At 43.5% G+C, this 18,762-nt stretch overlaps 1 protein-coding gene across 2 annotated transcripts in view; it reads left to right on the top strand.

The window, feature by feature from the left end:
• Positions 1–18,762, top strand: part of Dennd5b (DENN domain containing 5B) — a 125,164-nt gene that overhangs the window by 1,571 nt on the left and 104,831 nt on the right. The gene's annotated exons all lie outside the window — the stretch shown is intronic.

Raw genomic sequence — 18,762 nt, 5'->3', positions numbered from 1 at the left:
CACTTTTTCTTTTCTTTTTGTAACACCTGGACTCATGCTTGTAGTCTCAGTACTTACCAGGCTTCGGCAAGAGGATTGGTGTGAGTTTGAGGTCAGCCTGGGCTACAGAGTGAGACCCTGTTTCAAAATCCAACAAAGGGCAGGAGAAGTTGGAGAAACAAAGACTGCAGGAAAAGCAGTACCTAAGGAAAAATAGCTCTAAACTTTCTAGAAATGATGGTTCTGTGCATTTGTGTTACTGTGTGTGTGTCCTGTGTGAGGGGAGGACAGCGTGTGCCACACCATTCATGTTGGGGACAGAGCACAACTTTAGGGAGTCAAAGTCTCTCACTCTGCTTATGTGGGTTCCAGCAGGTGTAGTTGCTGGGGTTGTGAGGCACCAGATGTTAGCTGTGGGAACTGAACTCAAGTTCTCTAGAAGCATCGAGTGGAGCCGCTTAGAAATTTTAAATATTTATTTATTTTGTGTGGGTATGGGTGTATGCTTGTTTGCTGTGGCACGAATGTGGAGGTCAAAGGACACCTTGAGAATCAGTTCTGTCCTATTGTGTAGGATCCAGGGATTGGACTCAAGTCATCAAATTTGGCAGCTGGTGTACTTGCCTGTTGAGCCATTTCACCGGCCTCTTTTATACGTTCTTTGGGACACAAATTGTGTTTTCTTCTTTGCAGTGAGTATAATAGTGTGGCCTTTCTGCTCAGAGTATTTGGAGTGCTCAGATGATAAAGTATTTTTGCCTGATTGTGATGATTCAGTCATTGAATGAATGGATTTTAAAGGTTCTGTGTGGAGGTCAGGCAGCACAGGGAAGGTCTGCAAAGAGAAAAAAGCCTCCACGCAGAAGCCTGCATTCTAGTGTGACAAGTAATGAAGACAGGTCCAGACGGTTTTCCTTACTTTTGTTGCCCTTCAGGACTGGAGATTAAACATAGGGCCTCTCATACATGCTGCCTATATCCCCTCCTTTTTAAAGTTTTTGTGTTTGAGTCAAGGGCTTCATTAACTTCCCATACTGACCTGAAACCTGTGTATTTTGGAAAGGCCTTCACTCCTGCCTCAGTGGCCACAGTAGCTGAGATGGAGGCTTTTCACGGCACATCCAGCTACTTTGTCCAGATTAGTAAGGAGATAGGAGTAAAGATGAATCAGGAAAATGGCATCAGAACGGCTGTTACTGTATGTAGATGGTGGCAGTTACACCCTAGAAATGCACGGGCCTGTGTTCTGTCACAGGAGTATACCAGCCTTGGATCGAAAGTAACACGGGTGGGGGAGGCCTCGTGAAGAAAGTAATGTTTGAACATGGCCCCTGAAGGAGGTTGGAGAAGCAAGTGTTGTGGGCTGTTTAGGTCCTGACCCTCGGGGGGTGTCACTGCTCCTCTCACAGAGGCTGCCTAAGGACCACCTGCTTCTCAGATACTTTCAGTTCACAGCAGGAACAAAGTTATAGCTCAGAAGTAGCAGTGGAAATAAGTTTGTGGTGAGGTCATGTAGGACTGTAGGAACACGAACAGTAGGGGTCACCGCATTAGGACGTGAGAGCCTTTCATGGTCTAAGCCATTCATGGTCAAGAACATTGCAGGCAGAACAAACAGCAAGCCTCAGTGACTGGCTGATGTAGGTATGGGCAAGAGCAGGAGAGTGGCTGGAGAATGGTGCAGGGCCTCAAAGGTTGTTCCTACCTTGACTATAGCTGTGTCATCTGACGTATTTTCTGAAGGGGTCACCGCCTGTCAGTGGGACAGTGGTGATGCCTGAGCTCTGTCCCACATGTTGTCCTCTGGCTTCCACACCTGTGTGCCTGCCCAAGAGCACATGTGCCACAGACACACAGATAGATACATGTAGTAGAGTTAAATTTTTTACTATTATTTTATGTAGCTCACTGTTTTGCCTGCATGTATATCTGTATACCACATGTGTGCCTGGTACCCAAGGAGACCAGAAAAGGGCATTGGGTCCCCTGTGACTGGGATTATAGACTTTACGAACTGCCATGTGGGTACTGGGAACTGAATTTGAATCCTTTGGAAGAGCCGTTGTTTCCTTCCTTCCTTCCTTCCTTCCTTCCTTCCTTCCTTCTCCTTTCCTTCCTTCCTTTCTCTTTTTTTTCTCTCTGGTTTTTTGAGACAGGGTTTCTCTGTGTAGCTCTGGTTGTCAGGCTGGCTTGAACTCACAGAGATCCGCCTGCTTCTTCCTTCCTGAGTGCTGGGATTACAGGTGTGCACCACTCAGCCTAAGAGCCATTTGCTTTTAACCATTTCTCCAGCCCCAATAAACAAACAAACAAACAAACAAAGAATGACGGTGACTGCTGAACTATGGGTGTGAGGGGCACAGTGGAAGCAGGAGAATAGTTCACTGTGTCGTTAGTGGAGGTGAAAGTGGTTAGGGGAATAATGAGTCAGATTGTGTGTGCATCATCAGGAGTTATTAATGAATGGGATGATAATGTCTGAGGTTTTTCCTTTGCGTACAGTTTTGCTGTGTGTAGCCCTGGCTGACCTTGAAATGTGGTGGCTCTTGCTTGGCCTCCTGCGTAGTGGGTTTGCAGGTGTGTGCCGCCACCACTCACGTGATTGAGTTCTAATCTGGTGGTTAGTCCAGGACATGGCCAGTTATGACTGAAATGGTTTTGGCCTGAACAATTCCGAGTTTCTGTATGGAAAGAGAAAGACTAATGGAAAATCAGACTGAAGTTTAGTTCAGTTTCATTTTAGACATGTTAGATTTGAAGTGCCTTCTAGACTTAGTGGAGATAGTAAACAAGATGTCTCTCGGGGAAAGTCCAGATAGTCTAGATAGAAATGTAAAGCCATGAAACCACTGATGTGTTGAATAAATAGAAAAGAAGAGGAAACGTGTCGACTGAGCTATAGGGAGAGAGGGGTCAGGCATGTGCACAGATGCAGAGTGTACTCAGCCGGTGGGGGAGATGGTAGTCTTCACTTTCCCTAGAGCTTCCTTTGGAGGTCAGGAAGCTGTGTGCTCCTGCTGCTCTGTTGCTGTGACAGAATACCTTAGCCTGGTGTGTTGGTAGGAGATGGTTTGTTTAGCTCACGCTTTTGGAAGCTGGAAGCTGGAGATCCAGATGATCCTGCAGAAGGGGTGGCATGGTAGAGCATACAGAAACGATCATGTGGTTAGAGAAGGCTCCAGATGTTCAAATTGGTTAAGCTTCCTCTGTTTCTCAGTAATGACTTACTGTGTCAGCAATTAACCAACCTTCAGATAACTGAATTAATCTTTCTTAGAGCAGCACCTCAATAGCCTAATTCCCTGCCAGGAGGCCCCTGTCAAAGATTCTATGCATTCTCAGCATTGCCACAGGGACGAAGCCCATTCAGGCTTCCAGCAGGTTAGACCTTTTTGTTTGTTTGTATTTGAGATAGGGTCTCAGGTAACCCAGGCTACCCTCTACTTCAGTTGTGTAGCTCAGGATTATCTTGGGACTTCTGATTCTTCTGCCTTTGCCTCCAAAGCACTGGAGCTGTAGCCGAGAACCACCATCCACAGTTGTATTGGCTTTACTGATTATTCAAGTTCCACATACAAATGACATTTGGTTAGAGAGGTGCTCTGAGGCTAAACCGTCCCTCCCCGCTCTAGTCAATCACTCAGCTTCATTTGTCATAGCATTTGATTAACAATTTATGGAGTGTTTCAGAAGGCTAACTTTTAAAAAAAATGTATATATTAGTTTTGTGGAAAGATAAGAATTGTCTTCATAATTTATCTGCCGATAAATTTACCATAATTTATTTCCTTTCCTCTTAAAGTAACATATGACACAGTTAAGCCTGCATGTATATATGTATGTATTTATTTTGAGACAGGGTCTCTCTCTGTATTCCTGGCTATCCTGGAACTTACTGTGTAGACTAAGCTGGCCTTACACCCACAGAAATGTGCCTACTGCTGCCTCACCAATGCTGGATTAAAAGTATGCATCCATACCATTAACCTTGTTATTTTAAAAATCAGTCATTGCACATGCTAGCATATACCTACAATCCCAAAACTCTGGAGACACTGCCTCAGACAAACACACACACCAGACCCAAACAGCCAACAAGCAAACAAACCAAATCCCAGCTGTATCTAAATAGGTGTCAGCAAGGCATTATTTTATTATTATTATTACTGAAGCAAAAACTTGTTTTATTTTTGTTTTTTTTTTTTTTTGGGACAAGGTTTCTCTGTGTAGCCTTGGCCGTCCTAGACTCACTTTGTAGACCAGGCTGGCCTTAAGCTCACAGCTAATTCAACTGCCTCTGCTTCCTGAGTGCTGGGATAAAAGGCGTATGCTGCTACACCTGGCTGCTTGTTTTATTTTTTAGAAACTAATGTCAGACATGATGGGTAGTGTTTATAGAACTTCAGAGTGGTGGAATAAAGAGTGTGTAAAGGTTCCGTGTGGCTTTGGACAGTTGTCTTGGGAAATTGCACCGGCACTTTCCTTCTTCATGTGCGTCCTTCTCAGCCCTGGCATGGTCAGCCAGTAGAGTTGACTAGGCTTATGTTTCTATACACTTTAGCCCTTTGTATTTCCAAATAGATGTTTTTCTCCCAAGGGGAGAGGGTGCTGGGGATTGAAGCTACCAATTTGTGTGTGCTAAGTATGCTCTGCCCCTGAACTACATACACTCCCAGGCTTACTTATATTTTGCTCTTATTGTGCTTTACGTGTGTGTGTGTGTGTGTGTGTGTGTGTGTGTGTGCGTGCGTGTGCGTGCGTGCGTGTGCGTGCGTGCGTGTGTGCGTGCATACCACACTCTAGCCAGACTGGCTTCAAACTGGTAGTGACCCTCCTGCTTTAGCCTTCTGGATGCTGGGATTACAGGCTTGAACCGCTCTGTCAGGCTAGGGTTCTCCTTTGAAGTTGTTTTTGTTGGTTTGTTTGTTGTCCCAGCTGTCGCCCTCTTTTCTAGTGCAGTGTACTCTGTTATTTATTTATTTAACATGGAGAAGTTATCCTATAGTTTGTGGGAATTCGAATTGACATACAAAGTTCTTAGCTTTTGGATGTCTCAATGGCTTTTGCACTTCTCCCTCATCCTTTATTTAAGATAGACAGGCTCGTAGATCAGACGGGCTCTTGTCTGAATAAGTAGTAGCTGACTTCAAATTCCTGGTTTTCTTCCCTTCTGAGTGTTGGGTTGATTTTGTTGTGTTTCTTTTTGTTGTTGTTTGTTTGTGATATGGTTTCATTCTATATCCCAGAATGGAATTGAACTGGAACCAGTCCTCCTGCTTCAGCTTCCTAAATAGTAGCTGACAATCACCTATAATGGGATCTGGTATTCTCTTCTGTCATGCAGGTTTACATGCAAATAAAGTGCTCATATGTATAAGTAAATAAATCTTATACATTGGACCTCTGGGGTGATGATGTCAAAATAGGTTATTTGATTTTTTTTTTTCCACTCCTGTCAGTACTTCTTTCTTTACTGACAGCTTTAGCTCCAACTTTGAAAGCTCTGTGTGTCACAATGAACAATCATTTTAGTGGAAGCACTGACAGGTCTTACTGTGAATCTTTGTAAGCTGTCTTGTTCCTGGTGGAAGAGACAAGTGGGAGAGAGTGAGAGAGGGGCATATGGGCAGAAATTGGTAGGAAACCAATTTAAATAGCCACTTGTTGCTCATCTCTTTTGCTGATATTGACGACTTCTCTCTTTCTAGCTTGGAACACAGCATTTGCAGTTAGAGGGTGACAAATGGCATAGAAATTGGTAGGCAGATTCCCTAGATTGAGGGTTTCTTGTAATCCCCCTTTTTATTTACTAAGATTTTAAATTCAGTTTCGTGTGTGTGTGTGTGTTTGTGTGTGTGTGTGTGTGTTTGTGTGTGTGCGCACGATATACATATGGGTGTCCATAGAGACCAGAAGATATTGGGTTCCCTGGAGCTAGAATTACAGGCATTTGTGAGGTGTCCAGTGTGAGTGCTGGAAACCAAACTTGGGTCCTCCAGAAGAGCACAGTTGTTGTAACTTTTAAGCCATCTCTCCAATCATGACTACTTTTAGTCATATAGATTTTTACATAACTCCGTGCTGCACGAGGCAGGCCATTACCAGCTGGCAAAGACCATGCCCTGCAGGAGACAGTTATCAGCTGTGGACAAACTAAAGCCCAAACGAAAATCCCACACTTGGGATTAAAACAAAAACATATTTACATAATATAAAAGAAACCAAAATTTCCATTTTTTGGAACTGGAGTTAGGATTGTTGTGATCCTTTGTGTGGGTCCTGGATACTGAACCAGGCTCTCTGCAGAAACAGCAAGTGCTGTTAATCACTGACCCTTGTCTAGCCCCAAGGTAACAATTTTTAAAATTAAGTATTCTTATGCAGTATTATCCAGACAGAAATTAATAAAATAGTTCCACACTGAGGAATAACAGTAGAAAGATAGTAAAAATCTTTCTTTTCTTATTTTTGAACACAGGGTCTCATGTAGCCCAGGGTGGCTTTGAACTTACTTGTAGGATCGTGAGGTTCAGGTCCTCCTGCCTCTACATCCCAAGTGTTAAGATTGCAGGGCTACAGTACCTAACACATCTGAATCCTGTCATTCTCTTCTCAGTCCTTGGAATTAAGCCCATAGTCTCCTGTGCACTAGACACCGAGTTACATCCCAAGCCCTTTTTACTTTAAAGTGTTTTTGATTTAACTTTATGTGTGTGAATGTTTTGCCTGCATGTATTTCTCTGTACTGCATGTGAGCCTGGGGCCCAACGAAGTCAAAAGATGGAGTTGGATCCTCTGAAACTGAGTTGCATTGTAGGTGCTAGAAATCAAGCCTGAGTCCTCTGGAGGAACAAAATGGTGTTCTTAACTCTCAGACCACCCTCCCATTTGAGACACTGTATAGCCTGGCTGTCCTGGAACTCACGATGTAGATCAGGCTGGCCTCAAACTCACAGACTTTTGCCTCCATGCTGGGATTCCAGGTGCTTACCACCACGTCCAGTCATGGCTGCCTTTTTAAAAACTATCAGTTGTGAGACAGCCTCACAAATTGACCAGTGTGAGCGGGTGCTCACTTGGTACCTCAGCTAGGCCTGGAATTTGTGATTCTGCCTCAGCCTCCTGAGTAGCTGGATTACAGGCCTGCACCACCAGACATCGATCTATGTGTCTGTAAGAGGAGAAAACTTCAGATGCAGAGTAAAAACACCATAACACACTGAGGGAGTGTTATGGATCAGCAGTCTTGGCTGATCCATGTTGTCTGAGACAGCATTCATTGGTATCTGGTGGCAAGACATCTTGTGTGTTGTAAGTGTTGTCATGTTCAGAACCAAGGCTACAGTGAACTTGATCAATAGAGGCAGAAACAGGATTCCCTATGCATTTGGTTTTTAATTAATTTTTCATTGTTGCATGCTCATAATCCTTTAGTGTTTTTCTGGTTTTGTGACCCGTCCCCACAGTCTGTTGTGTGACTTCTGATAAGGCCATGACTTAAAACTTCAGTACCAGAGCTCCCTAGCCCTGGAGCCCTGACCAGACATGTACTTGCTGACGGAGACTCAGAGTCCGTGGCACTGCACAATTGCTCAGTCTGTTTATTGAACATTTACCAAAACTGTTTGCTCCTGAAATTAAATCTCATTCAAGCAGGAGTAAAAATTTAGTTTTCTGAATATGGATGTAAGGCCATTAAATAGGCATGTATTGTTGAGCCATTAGGGGACAGAGGCCTGGAAATGCAACGACTGCTATTTTTTTTTTTTTTTGTATCTTATGGAAAAGATGGGCTTTTTCCTGAAAGTCTTTGAAGGGACTGAAGCACTAGTGTGTGGTGAGAGATTATTCAAGTGCAAGTGAAAAGTGATTTTAATTTACTTGCTCTTGATAATAAAGTCTTAATATTAAAGTTTACCTTGAGACTTGACTTAAGCTGACGAGCGTTTAAGGTCTCTGAAGTAGCAAGATAGTCCACTCTTGGGTGTGGGACATGCTTGGCACCCATTGCCTTTCCCTGACCTCTCTCCTTTAACCCTGCTCCCTTGCATTAAGTTATGGGCCTTTGCCTTTCTCTTCAGTCTATTCAGGTTTCTTGCACAATGTAAAGCTTTAGGCTTCCATAAAAAGCTGTTTTAAGAATTGAAGAAACAGCTCAGATTTAAGTGTGGATTTGAGTTGTGTAAACAATTTTTCTTTAAAAAGTTTTCCTTCTTTAATGTCTAAATTATCTATTTAATTATATTTCTAATAGTTACTTTAATTTGTTTTGTTTGTATATGATTTAATATGCCCTCTCCCCCTTTATGAATAAAATGCGCTTGGAAAGTTTCATAAAATGAAATTGCTTATTTAGGCAGAGACTAAAAATTAGACCTTCCTGGGGCCAGGAGCTCAGGAGACTCTGCAGTCCTTGTTGGTGTGGTGTCCCTCCAGGCCTGGGGAGTCAGTGTCTGGAGGGAAAGAGTGGTCAAAGAAAATCACTGTTTTAATCTATGTAATAAGCCAGTTGTCCTTATCAACTGTGAAAAATAGAGGAAGAGAATATAGAGGAAGAGAAAGACGAATGTGTTAGTAATAGCGTGTAGTTGTTGCTTGTTAGTTGTTACTAAGTTGCTTTTGGGGAAAGGGCATAACAGTGACCACTGTGAGAGCCTGGGCTGCAACCTGACGACCTGAGGTAAGAACCAGCTCCACAGAGATGCTCTCTGGCTGCCACAGGTGCGTCATCACACCACCCCAACAGCCATGATAACTAAAAGCGTTTCCACTCAGCAGGTGAGCCGCTTTCTCCTAAGCCTGATGACCTGAGCTTAGTCAGTCCCAGAGACCTACCTGGTAGAAGGAGAGAACTGGACCAAGTCCTGGAAGTTGTCCTCTGACCTTCACAGAGGTGCTGGCATTGGTATCCCTTCCCCAAGTCAGTAAGTGTAATAAGTAGAACATTAAAACACAGCAAGAGAGCCAGGTGTGGTGGCACACACCTGTAATCCCAGCACTCAGGAGGCAGAGGCAGGCAGGTCTCTGTGAGTTCGAGGCCAGCCTTTCTACAAAGTGAGTCCAGGACAGCCATGGCTATACAGAGAAACCATGTCTCCAAACCAAAAACACAAAAATAGCAAGAGTTTGAGGATCCTCCATGTTTTATTATTTTGCATTCTATCTCAGGTTCATCTAGAAAACTGAACATGTGTTTGTTTCAAGTTATTTGTTTGGTTGTTTGTTTGTAGGGTCTCATGTCTCATGCTGGCCTTAACAGTCGTGGACTAACTCTGGAGTGACTTGAACTCCTGACCCTCTTGCCTCGCACATGGATGACAAGAGTGTCACCAGACCCAGTATGTTTCTGTAATTGTAATAGACTTCCTGAGGAATGTCTGTTTTAAACACCACCTGAAAGACTTATAAAGTGAAGCTTTTAGACTTTAGTTCTCATGTCATTTTCTTATTCTTTTATAAGTAAAGATAAAAACAATACTTGGTTTGAAATACAAAGGGCAGTAAGTGCTTTTTATTTTTTAAAGAACTGGATTTTCAGTTATAACAGTAATATACACTGTTTAAAATTTAAAACTGGAGTGTATACAAGAATACTTTAAGGAAAATAAGCACCACCTGTTATTTCACAGGGACGGAATGTAAAATAAAAACAGAACTTCTCAATTCTCTATGAGTTTGAGACTAATTTGGTTTACAGAATGAGTTCTAACTAGCCAGGGCTACAAAGTAAGACCCTCCTCCATTGCTGGTGGGAATGTAACCTTGTACAACCACTTTGGAAATTAGGAATAGTGCTACCCCAAGACCCAGCTAGACCACTCCTGGGCAGATTCACAGAGTGCTAGGAGTAAATGTGTGCACTATCACACCTGGTCTGGAAAATGACTTGTGTAAAGTAGCGCCTTCTAAGGTTTGTTGATTTACTTATTTATTTTGCGCAAATGAAGGAAAACTCCTAGAAGAAAACAAAGAAGAGAGGAGCTGGAATCTCAGTCCTTGGAGGGCTTGAGGTAGGAAGCTTAGGAGGTCAGGACCAGCCTGTACCACATTTTGAAGCCAGACTGCAAATGTGAGACACTATCTCTAAAGAAAGGAGCGAGAGTGGGGAAGGGAGAGGGGAGAGAGAGAGAGAGAGAGAGAGAGAGAGAGAGAGAGAGGAAGGGAAACAGAAAAATGAAGAAACACAGAGTGGTTAGTTCTATTTAGAGAGGTAGTATTTGCATTTTTTTTTTCTTGAACTTAAGTCCACGTGACAGGTTTTGGGTAGGAACACGGAAGGAAGGAAGTTTCAGATGGTGCATATTGAAGTTACTTTTGGCTTTGTGATAGTGATGATGGTAGACAGCCTTTAATTTTTTTTTTCCTTTTTAAATATGTTTTCTTTATAGCAGGGAGAATTAGAACCATTTTCTCCACATTTCTCTTGATAGTATCAGTTAACTCTGTTCATGTATATATGTTGTAGATATCTTAAAAGTATGGTCTAATAATGTTTATTTTTAGCCCTGTAATTATTACAGTAGTATTATGTAGCCTGCTATCACAACCAATAAAAGACATAGACACAAGATGGATTTTGCAATAGACTTATTTCACCTGGGGCTGGGCATGTAACCTCCTAAGCTACCTTTTCCTCCCAAGCCCCATCCCACACCATCTGCTCTAATACGTCTTATTTGGGCTACCTCCCATCCAGATTCTCAAAATAGTTGCTGATGCTCTTCATCTGGGCTGCTTTCCTCCATCCATACCACATGCTCCTCTCCACACTAACCCATCATGGCTTCCTGCTTCCTTCCTCTTCCAGTACCTGTCTCCCTCTACCTAAGCCTCCTCTCCTCCAAGCATAAGAACCTTGGCCAAGCCTCCCAACTTCTGCCATGCCTGGGTGTGTAAGCATTTTTTTAACCAATCAACTTTAAATTAGGTGGAACAAGGTTAACAAAACAAGGACAGTTGTAGGTGAGAACATGTTTGTAAGAGACAGTAAGCCAAAAACAAGGAAATCGTGAAATTTGCAGGCAAATGGTAGGAACTAGAAAAGATCATCCTGAGTGAGGTATCCCAGAGGCAGAAAGACACACAGAGTATATACTCACTTATGAGTGGATATTAGACATATAATATAGGATAAACATACTAAAACCTGAACACCTAAAGAAGCTAAGCAAGAAGGAGGACCCTGGATAAGATGATCAGTCCTCATTCAGAAAGGCAAACAGGATAGACATTGAAAGAAGGAGAAAACAGGGAATAGGACAGGAGACTACCACAGAGGACCTCTGAAAGACTCAACCCAGCAGTGTATCAAAGCAGATGCTGAGACTCATAGCCATACTTTGGGCAGAGTGCAGGGAATCTTATGGAAGAAGTGGGAGATAGACCTGGAGGGAACAGGAGCTCCACAAGGGGAGCAACAGAACCAAAAAATTGGGCCCAGGGGTCTTTCCTGAGACTGACACTCCAAGCAAGGACCATGCAGGGAGATAACCTAGAACCCCTGCTCAGATGTAGCTCATGGCAGCTCAGTGTCCAAGTGGGTACCCTAGTAAGGGGAACAGGGACTGTCTCTGACATGAACTCAAGGGCTTTTTCCTTGATCACCTCCCCCTGAGGGGGGAGCAGCCTTAACAGGCCACAGAGGAAGACAGTGCAGCCAGTCCTGATGAGACCTGATAGGCTAGGGTCAGAGGGAAGGGGAGGAGGACCTCCCCTATCAGTGGACTGGTGAGAGGAATGGGAGGAGAAGAGGGACGGAATGAGGGAGGGGCCTACAGATGGGATACAAAGTGAATAAATTATAATAAATAAGTAAATTTTTTACAAAAAGAGACGGCAAGCCGCCCTCAGGAGCAAATTAATTAACAGTCAAACACCAAGCACCAGACCATGCTGCTTCATACAAATATGAAAGCAAGTAGTAGGTCTAGAATTCGATTTTTTAAGATTTATTTATTTTATGTGTATATGTGTTTTGCCTGTATGTACATATGCATACCATGTGTGTTGTGTCCTGGTACCCAAAGAAGAGGGCAAGGGGTCCCCTGGAGCTGAGGTTACATGGTTGTAAGCCGTTGCTTGGGTGCTGGGAACGGGAAGAGCACACAGTGAGCACTCTTAGCCACTGAGTTACCTCCCCAGGTCCTAGAGTTTGATTTTAATTGAAATTTTTATTTTACTGTTGTTGTTTGAGACAGTCTCACTGTATAGCCCTGGCTGAACTGAAACTTGCTGTGTAGACCAGGCTGATCTTGAACACACAAATCTGTGCCTCCTGAGTGCTCAGATTAAAGGCAGGTTCTACCAGGCCTGGTGAGAATCTGATTTTAAAGTTCAAATAATTTGTTTTTTGTTTTTTAAATAATTTTGTAATTATATTTATGTACAGAAAACCTAGCAGTGTACATTTAACCCAGTTTAATGACCAGTTCTTCAGCCTTTGCCTTTTCCAGCTTAACAATGCGAGCCACAGATTTAGGACCCAGGACGTGGCCTCCCCAGTGGCAGCGGAGCTCATCGTATTTGTTGCTGTAATTGGTCCTAATAGCCTCTGCCAGGTAGCTTGGTCAGAGCACCCTTGTCCTCCGAGTTAGCCTGTGTGAACCAACAGTGGGGCCAGTCTTTCTGGGGACCAGCCGCCCCAGCCTGGCCTCTTCCTTGTTGATGCCCTAGAGGACCTCCATCTTTCGACACAGGGCACAGAGGACAACCACCGCTCAATGGGGTCTACATCATGGGCAATCACCGCCAGCTGAGCCTTCTTGCTCTCCTCCAAGGTGGTGACTGTACTGACCCTGCCCGAAGGACAGGTGGCTCTTAGTTGGGTCGTCCCCTTTCCCAGCAGCTTTCTTCTCAGCCCGGGCTGAGAAGAAAGTAGCCTCTGCTTCTTCCCTGCTTTGTCTCTGGCCCGTACTTGTAGGCCAGCTTAAGCAACTGTTCTTGGGCCTGAGTGAGCTGGTTAATGGTAGGAGGAACTTTGAGCTGCTTAAGAGGATGGCCCTTTGCTGCTGCAGCCTAACGTAGTGGGGCCATTTGAGAAGCACGTGGCATCTCTTTAGGGCTGGACATCCTGCCCAATGCCAAAGTTCTTGAGCCTTTTCTCAAACAAAGGATTGACGTTTTGGCCTCCTGTTTCTCCACGACGGCAGGGGCCAGATCTACCTTCTTCCCCTTGGCCTTCTTTCCTTTTGGCATCTTGGTAGGGTGGGAGAGAGAGCTTTTTTTTTCCTATTGTCATACCTACCTTTATTTATAAATACAAATTATACATTTTTAATTTTTCTTTCCTCCCTTTTTTCCCCTCTTTTGTTAAAAAAAATGAAGAATATATGCATACTCGTTTAAATCTGTTTCTGGTCTAATATCGTAATTAAAATTATTGAGGCTACTTAGTGTAAGATGAGACTTGTTTTTGAGTTAAAGAAAAATGTGTTAATTATTAATAAGTAAATAATTTGTCTGTTTTGTTTTGGCATTGTTTTGCAAAGCTTCAGTTTGTGGTTAAAGTTGTTTTATGGCAGAGAGTAAAATAGTTTGTTTGAAATACATCCATTCTGTATCAGTAAGTCAGGGAACCATATGTTCTTTAATGTTGAGTTTATGTCACATACCTGCCTATGACTAGTTCACAAAGTGTCAGGTGCTTGCACTGACATTTCTGATGCCTAGATCACCTGGAGACATTCCAGAAGAATGTCTACCAGTTATCTGTGCAGAGGAATTTGGTTAAATACTTGATGTTGGTTGATAATGCAGGCATAGTGCTTAGTACGGAGTTCAGTAAGATATAATTGCCCCCGACACCCAAAAAATGTCAGCTGTATTTCATTATTAAAGTGGATTGAAGTATACCTCAGGTATACTTTCATGGGGCATAAGTGTTCCTGGTGCTCTCGTGTACACATCCAAAAGTAGTTCCTAAGGTTGTAAGCACTTTGCTGACAGGTTGTGTGTGTGTGTGTGTGTGTGTGTGTGTGTGTAGAGGTCAGAGGATAACTCTATGGAGTCACTTCTTTCCTTACACCGTTTGTGCCTGAGGGGCTGAACTCAGACAGTTGCACTGTGCAGTGCGGGCATTTTGGTAAACAACTAATCTCCACACTGAGAAGACTGAGGCAGGAGGATGTGGAGTTCCTGGCTAGCCGGCCCGCACAGTGACTTCAGAGCCAGCATGTGCTACATAGCTGGGACTTTGTCTTAATGAAACAAAGCAAAGCAAATCTCATACCTGCCTCTAGCCATTTAGTTATTTCCTTCGAAAGGCAGCTATCACATTCTTGTTTATTGTTTATGCCACCATGGGTATTTTTGTATACATGAATTAATAATCTTAAACGTGTCCTCCTTGCTTTGAGCCTTTTTTTCCCCAGGAAGACAATTTTTATTTCTAAAATCTGTCATAAATGTTTAGCAGGTGACAGTAGTCACCTCTAACCAGGTTGTGTAGAACAGAGGGGGCACTGGGTTGTTGGTGCAGATATCTTCTTGCTTCAGTTCATCTGCAGTGATCTTGTCCTGCAGGTCCAGATCTTGGTACTGGAGCCTGAAGCAGAACAGAGCCGCTAGTGACTAGAAGCACAGAGGGATCCATCTGGAAAGATTATTTAACCTTAAAAACAAAAACAAAACCCTGAGTCTCATATAACCCAGGCTGGTCTTGACCTCTGTGTAGTCAGGGACCCTTAGTTTTCTGCAGCACTGATGAGTAGACCTGAGGCTTTGTCCATGCTAGGCAAATGCTCTACCACTGAGATAGTCCCAGCCCTGCCCTAATATCTGTAAAGTTAGGTTAACATGTAGATTTGATAAATCAACCAGTTACTGAAAATATACAGTTCAGTGACAGAACTTCTGCTTAGCATGATTGAAGTGCAAGGCTCAATCCTGAGCATCAGACCAGACAAAAACTCCCGGATAACAAGCGTGTACCTCAGGCCAGGCACTGGGAACTAGTGGCTAGGTGGTTCTAACTCTAACAAGATTGCAGTCAGACATTTGCAAGGATCTTCCCAATCTCCAGGCCTGCCTCTAGCCGTACGTAGCATCTGCTTCCAGCCTCTGGTTTTGAGCAGATTAGGGTTCTCATCACATAGGCCTTTATGAAGGCTACTTATATATAGTAATACAAGGCTGCTACTTCTACCAGAGTCCGTTATCAGAGTCCCCCAAAATGTATATCGAAGTAGCTTATAACTCGGTCTTGGAAGTAACATCCCATCATTTTATTTTTTATGGTTTTGGTTACTTAGCCCAGCTCTGATCAGAAGTGAGGTGGCATCTCTCAATGTTGTGAACACCAGAAAGTAGGACTCTCTGATTTAAGAGTAGTAATCTTCAGCAGTTGTTTTCAATAGATTATACCAAAGCTCTACTGGTAAGTGGCATATTGACGTGATGTGTATTTCAAAGAAATGATAGAAAGCTGCTGCCTTTAAAATTGCAACATGGCAGAGTTTAAGAGTATAGGTTCTGTTGTCAGATTGCCTTAGGAATGGTACTTATTTTTTTAAATCTAATATAAATAGTACTGTTTCCTCTTGTCAGACACTTGTGCGTAAACAATGCCTGGCACAAAGTAAATACACAGTGATTATTTGTTATTATTAAAAGAAATTAAGAACCCTGGTGAACTCAGTTGCTTTTCTGTCTGGAATATAGGCTAGAGTATAGTGAAAGACACTAAAAAGGCCGGTAAAAACCAGTGTGTCCTGGGGAAGAGGAGTTTTTGCTTCTGCTGGCTAAACAGGATTGGTTTTGTATTAGGCAGTTGCTGTTCTTGGCAGTTAATATTGACTTTAAACTACTTTGTTGTAGTTACGCTTTCTTTTTTATATTTTTTGTTTATTTATTTATTTTTGAGGCAGGGTTTCTCTGTGTATTCCTGTCTGTCCTGGAACTCACTTTCTGGCCTCAAACTCAGAGATCTACCTGCCTCTGTGCTGGAATTAAAGGCATGTCTGGCTTTAATTAGTCTTCCTTCCTTCCTTCCTTCCTTCCTTCCTTCCTTCCTTCCTTCCTTCCTTCCTTCCTTCTTCTCTCATACATTATACCTCAACCCCAGTTTCCCCTCCCTTCACACCTCCCAGCTCTAACCCCCCCCCCCCCATACACTGCACCATTATTTCCCTTCAAAATAAGACCTGGCCTCCAAAGATGTCAGCCAAACATGGCATAGCAAGTTACAGTAAGACTAAGCACAAACCCTCATACCAAGGCTGGATGAGGCAACCTAATAGGAGGGAAAGGGTCCCAAGAATAGGCAAAAGAGTCAAGAGACACCCCTTTCCCATTGATAGGAGTCCCACATGAATGCCAAGCTACACAACCATAACATACATGCAGAGGACCTAGCTCAGACCTATGCTGGGTCCATGATTGTCGTGTCAGCCTCTGTAAGCCCCTATGAGCCCTCTTAGTTGAGTCTGTGGGTCATGTTCTCATGGTGTCCTCAACACCCTCTGGCCCCTACAGCCCTTCCTCCCTCCTTCTGCAGGGTACCATGAGCTCTGCCTAATATTTGGCTATGTCTCTCCCTGCTCCCATCAGCTGCTGATGACACCTCTCTGCTGACAAGGATAACAGAGTATCATTAGGAATCATTCCATTGACCTTTTTTTTTTTTTTTTTTTTTTGCCAGTTGTGTTTGAGTCTTGTAGTGCTCTCTTTTAAACTCCACTTTATTTGGGGTATTTATGCCTCTGCCTCCTTTCCACCAACACCCCAACCCTGGGTAGTAGAGAGGTTAGTGGGGAGAGGGTCTGCTGAGCCCTTTACTTCTCCTGGCTGTTTAGGGTTGGTGGTTCTTTTGGGGATAGACTGATCTCTGTCAACAGCAGACGTACAGCAAGCAGTCTCCTCCAAGGCGCTGCACCCAAAGTGTTTCTGTCTGTCTGTGTGCTCCACACTGCTACACCGTCAGTCTCTGGTCTCTCCAAACACATGCCACACACCAACACCACCCGCCCCTGTTTTCTCTCTCTGGGTTCTCAGATTCATTTCCTCAGAGCCCTAGACCACGTCCCTTTCCATGCTGCACTTGGCAGACGGTCACCAGCTGGCAGGCCACGCCCTGCATGAGACAACTATCTAAAGCCCAGCTAAAACCCACACTTGGAATTAAAACACAGACATATTTACATTACATACCCGAGTTTACAAAGAAACCAAAGTTTCCATTATAGGTTCCATCCTGGGTCTATGGGCTGTCCAGCCTCTGGTTCCTGGTCATTCAGGTAGTGCCAGGTGTGAGCTCCTGCTCATGGTGTGGGCCTCAAGTTGGGTCAGTTATTGGTTGGCTACTCCCACAAGCTCTGTGCACCATTGCCCCAGCACATCTTGCAGGCAGGACATACTATGGTTGAAGGTTTTGTGGCTGGGTTGGTGTCCTAGCCCCACAACTAGGAGCCTTGCCTCGTGACAGAAGATGGCTGGTTTAGGTTCTGTATCCCCCATGCTAAGAAGCTTCGCTACTGTCACCCATAGATTCCAGAGTTTTCATTGCACTAGGTTTCCGTATTGGCCCCCCTCAGTTTCAGTTATCTCTCCCAGTACTTCTTCCTGCTATCTTCCCCCTCCATCTGATCCCTCCTGTTCCCCCCTCCACCCCCACCCACCCCAGTGCACCTGCAAGACCTATTCTGTATCCTCTTCCCAGGTTGGTTTGTGCATCACAACCGCCCCGTGACCTAGCACTTTCTTAGCTCTTCCTTTGTCTAGTTTTGCTCTAGTAAAAACACCCAGATTCTCATGTTTTGAAATGAATTTAGGTGTGTGTGTTTATAATGATCTCATTTGAAAGAAAAGTCATGGTAGTATTTGATGAAACTGAGAAAAAAAAGAGAATCAGGTATTAATGGGGAAAAACTGGAAAGTGTTTGAAAGTTACATGAGGACAGCATTTGGCTTTGGTCAGAAATGTAATTGCTAGTGAGCTGCAAGTGAACTCATCTGGCATACCTTCTCATTCTTCTGAAATATCCGTGGCACCCAGTCCCTGCCTTGTCTCCGTTAGACTTTTGCATGGTCTCGTACCCAGGGCTGCTGTGGGTTTGCAGGAGGTTGTCTTTGTTTTCATGGTGCTTCTGATAAAGTCAATAAAAAGTAGACACTCTAGGAAAAGTTTGGTTGTCTAATTTCTCTTGGCAAACTCAGCTGTGAAACAAAGTAAATGACATAGTTTTTGAGAATGGAAAACAATGATCAAAGTAATCATCATAGTTTATTATGCTTTAAGGTGTGTATAATACTTAGATACCACTGACTGGCTCTCTTCTGCTCATGAAATAACACCCCTCTTACTCTGCCTAGTTTTACAAGAAAAGAGTAAATGATAACAAATCTGGCCCTCAAGGAGTAAATCTTTGATTTAAAATATTCATACTTTTTTATCTGTGGACAGTTAGCCATTTATATTTGTTGCTTAGACTTCTGAGCAATAAGGAGTAGGGCTGTCCAGGTGTAGTAATTTATTTCTAATTACTTTTTAAATATTTTTGTTTCTGTGTCCCTGTGTGGGTCTGTCTACATGGTTGCATGTGTCCATGGAGGAAAGTGGTGTCAGATCTCTGGAGCTGAAGTTACAGGTAGTTGTGAGCCGAACTCAGATCCTCTGGAAGAGTACTACGGATCCTTTTTTTTTTTTCAAATTTATTTATTTTTTATATTAATCACAGGTTATTTACTTTGTATCCCGGCTGTAGCCCCCTCCCTCCTTCCCTCCCAATCCCACCCTCCCTTCCTCATCTCCTCCCTGCCCCTTTCCAAGTTCACTAATAGGGGAGGACC

This window comes from Meriones unguiculatus, chromosome 5 (assembly GCF_030254825.1).
Source record: "Meriones unguiculatus strain TT.TT164.6M chromosome 5, Bangor_MerUng_6.1, whole genome shotgun sequence".
Classification (NCBI taxonomy): Eukaryota; Metazoa; Chordata; class Mammalia; order Rodentia; family Muridae; genus Meriones; species Meriones unguiculatus.
The sequence above is the reverse complement of the archived record's forward strand: the minus strand, read 5'-3'. Positions and strand labels throughout refer to the sequence as shown.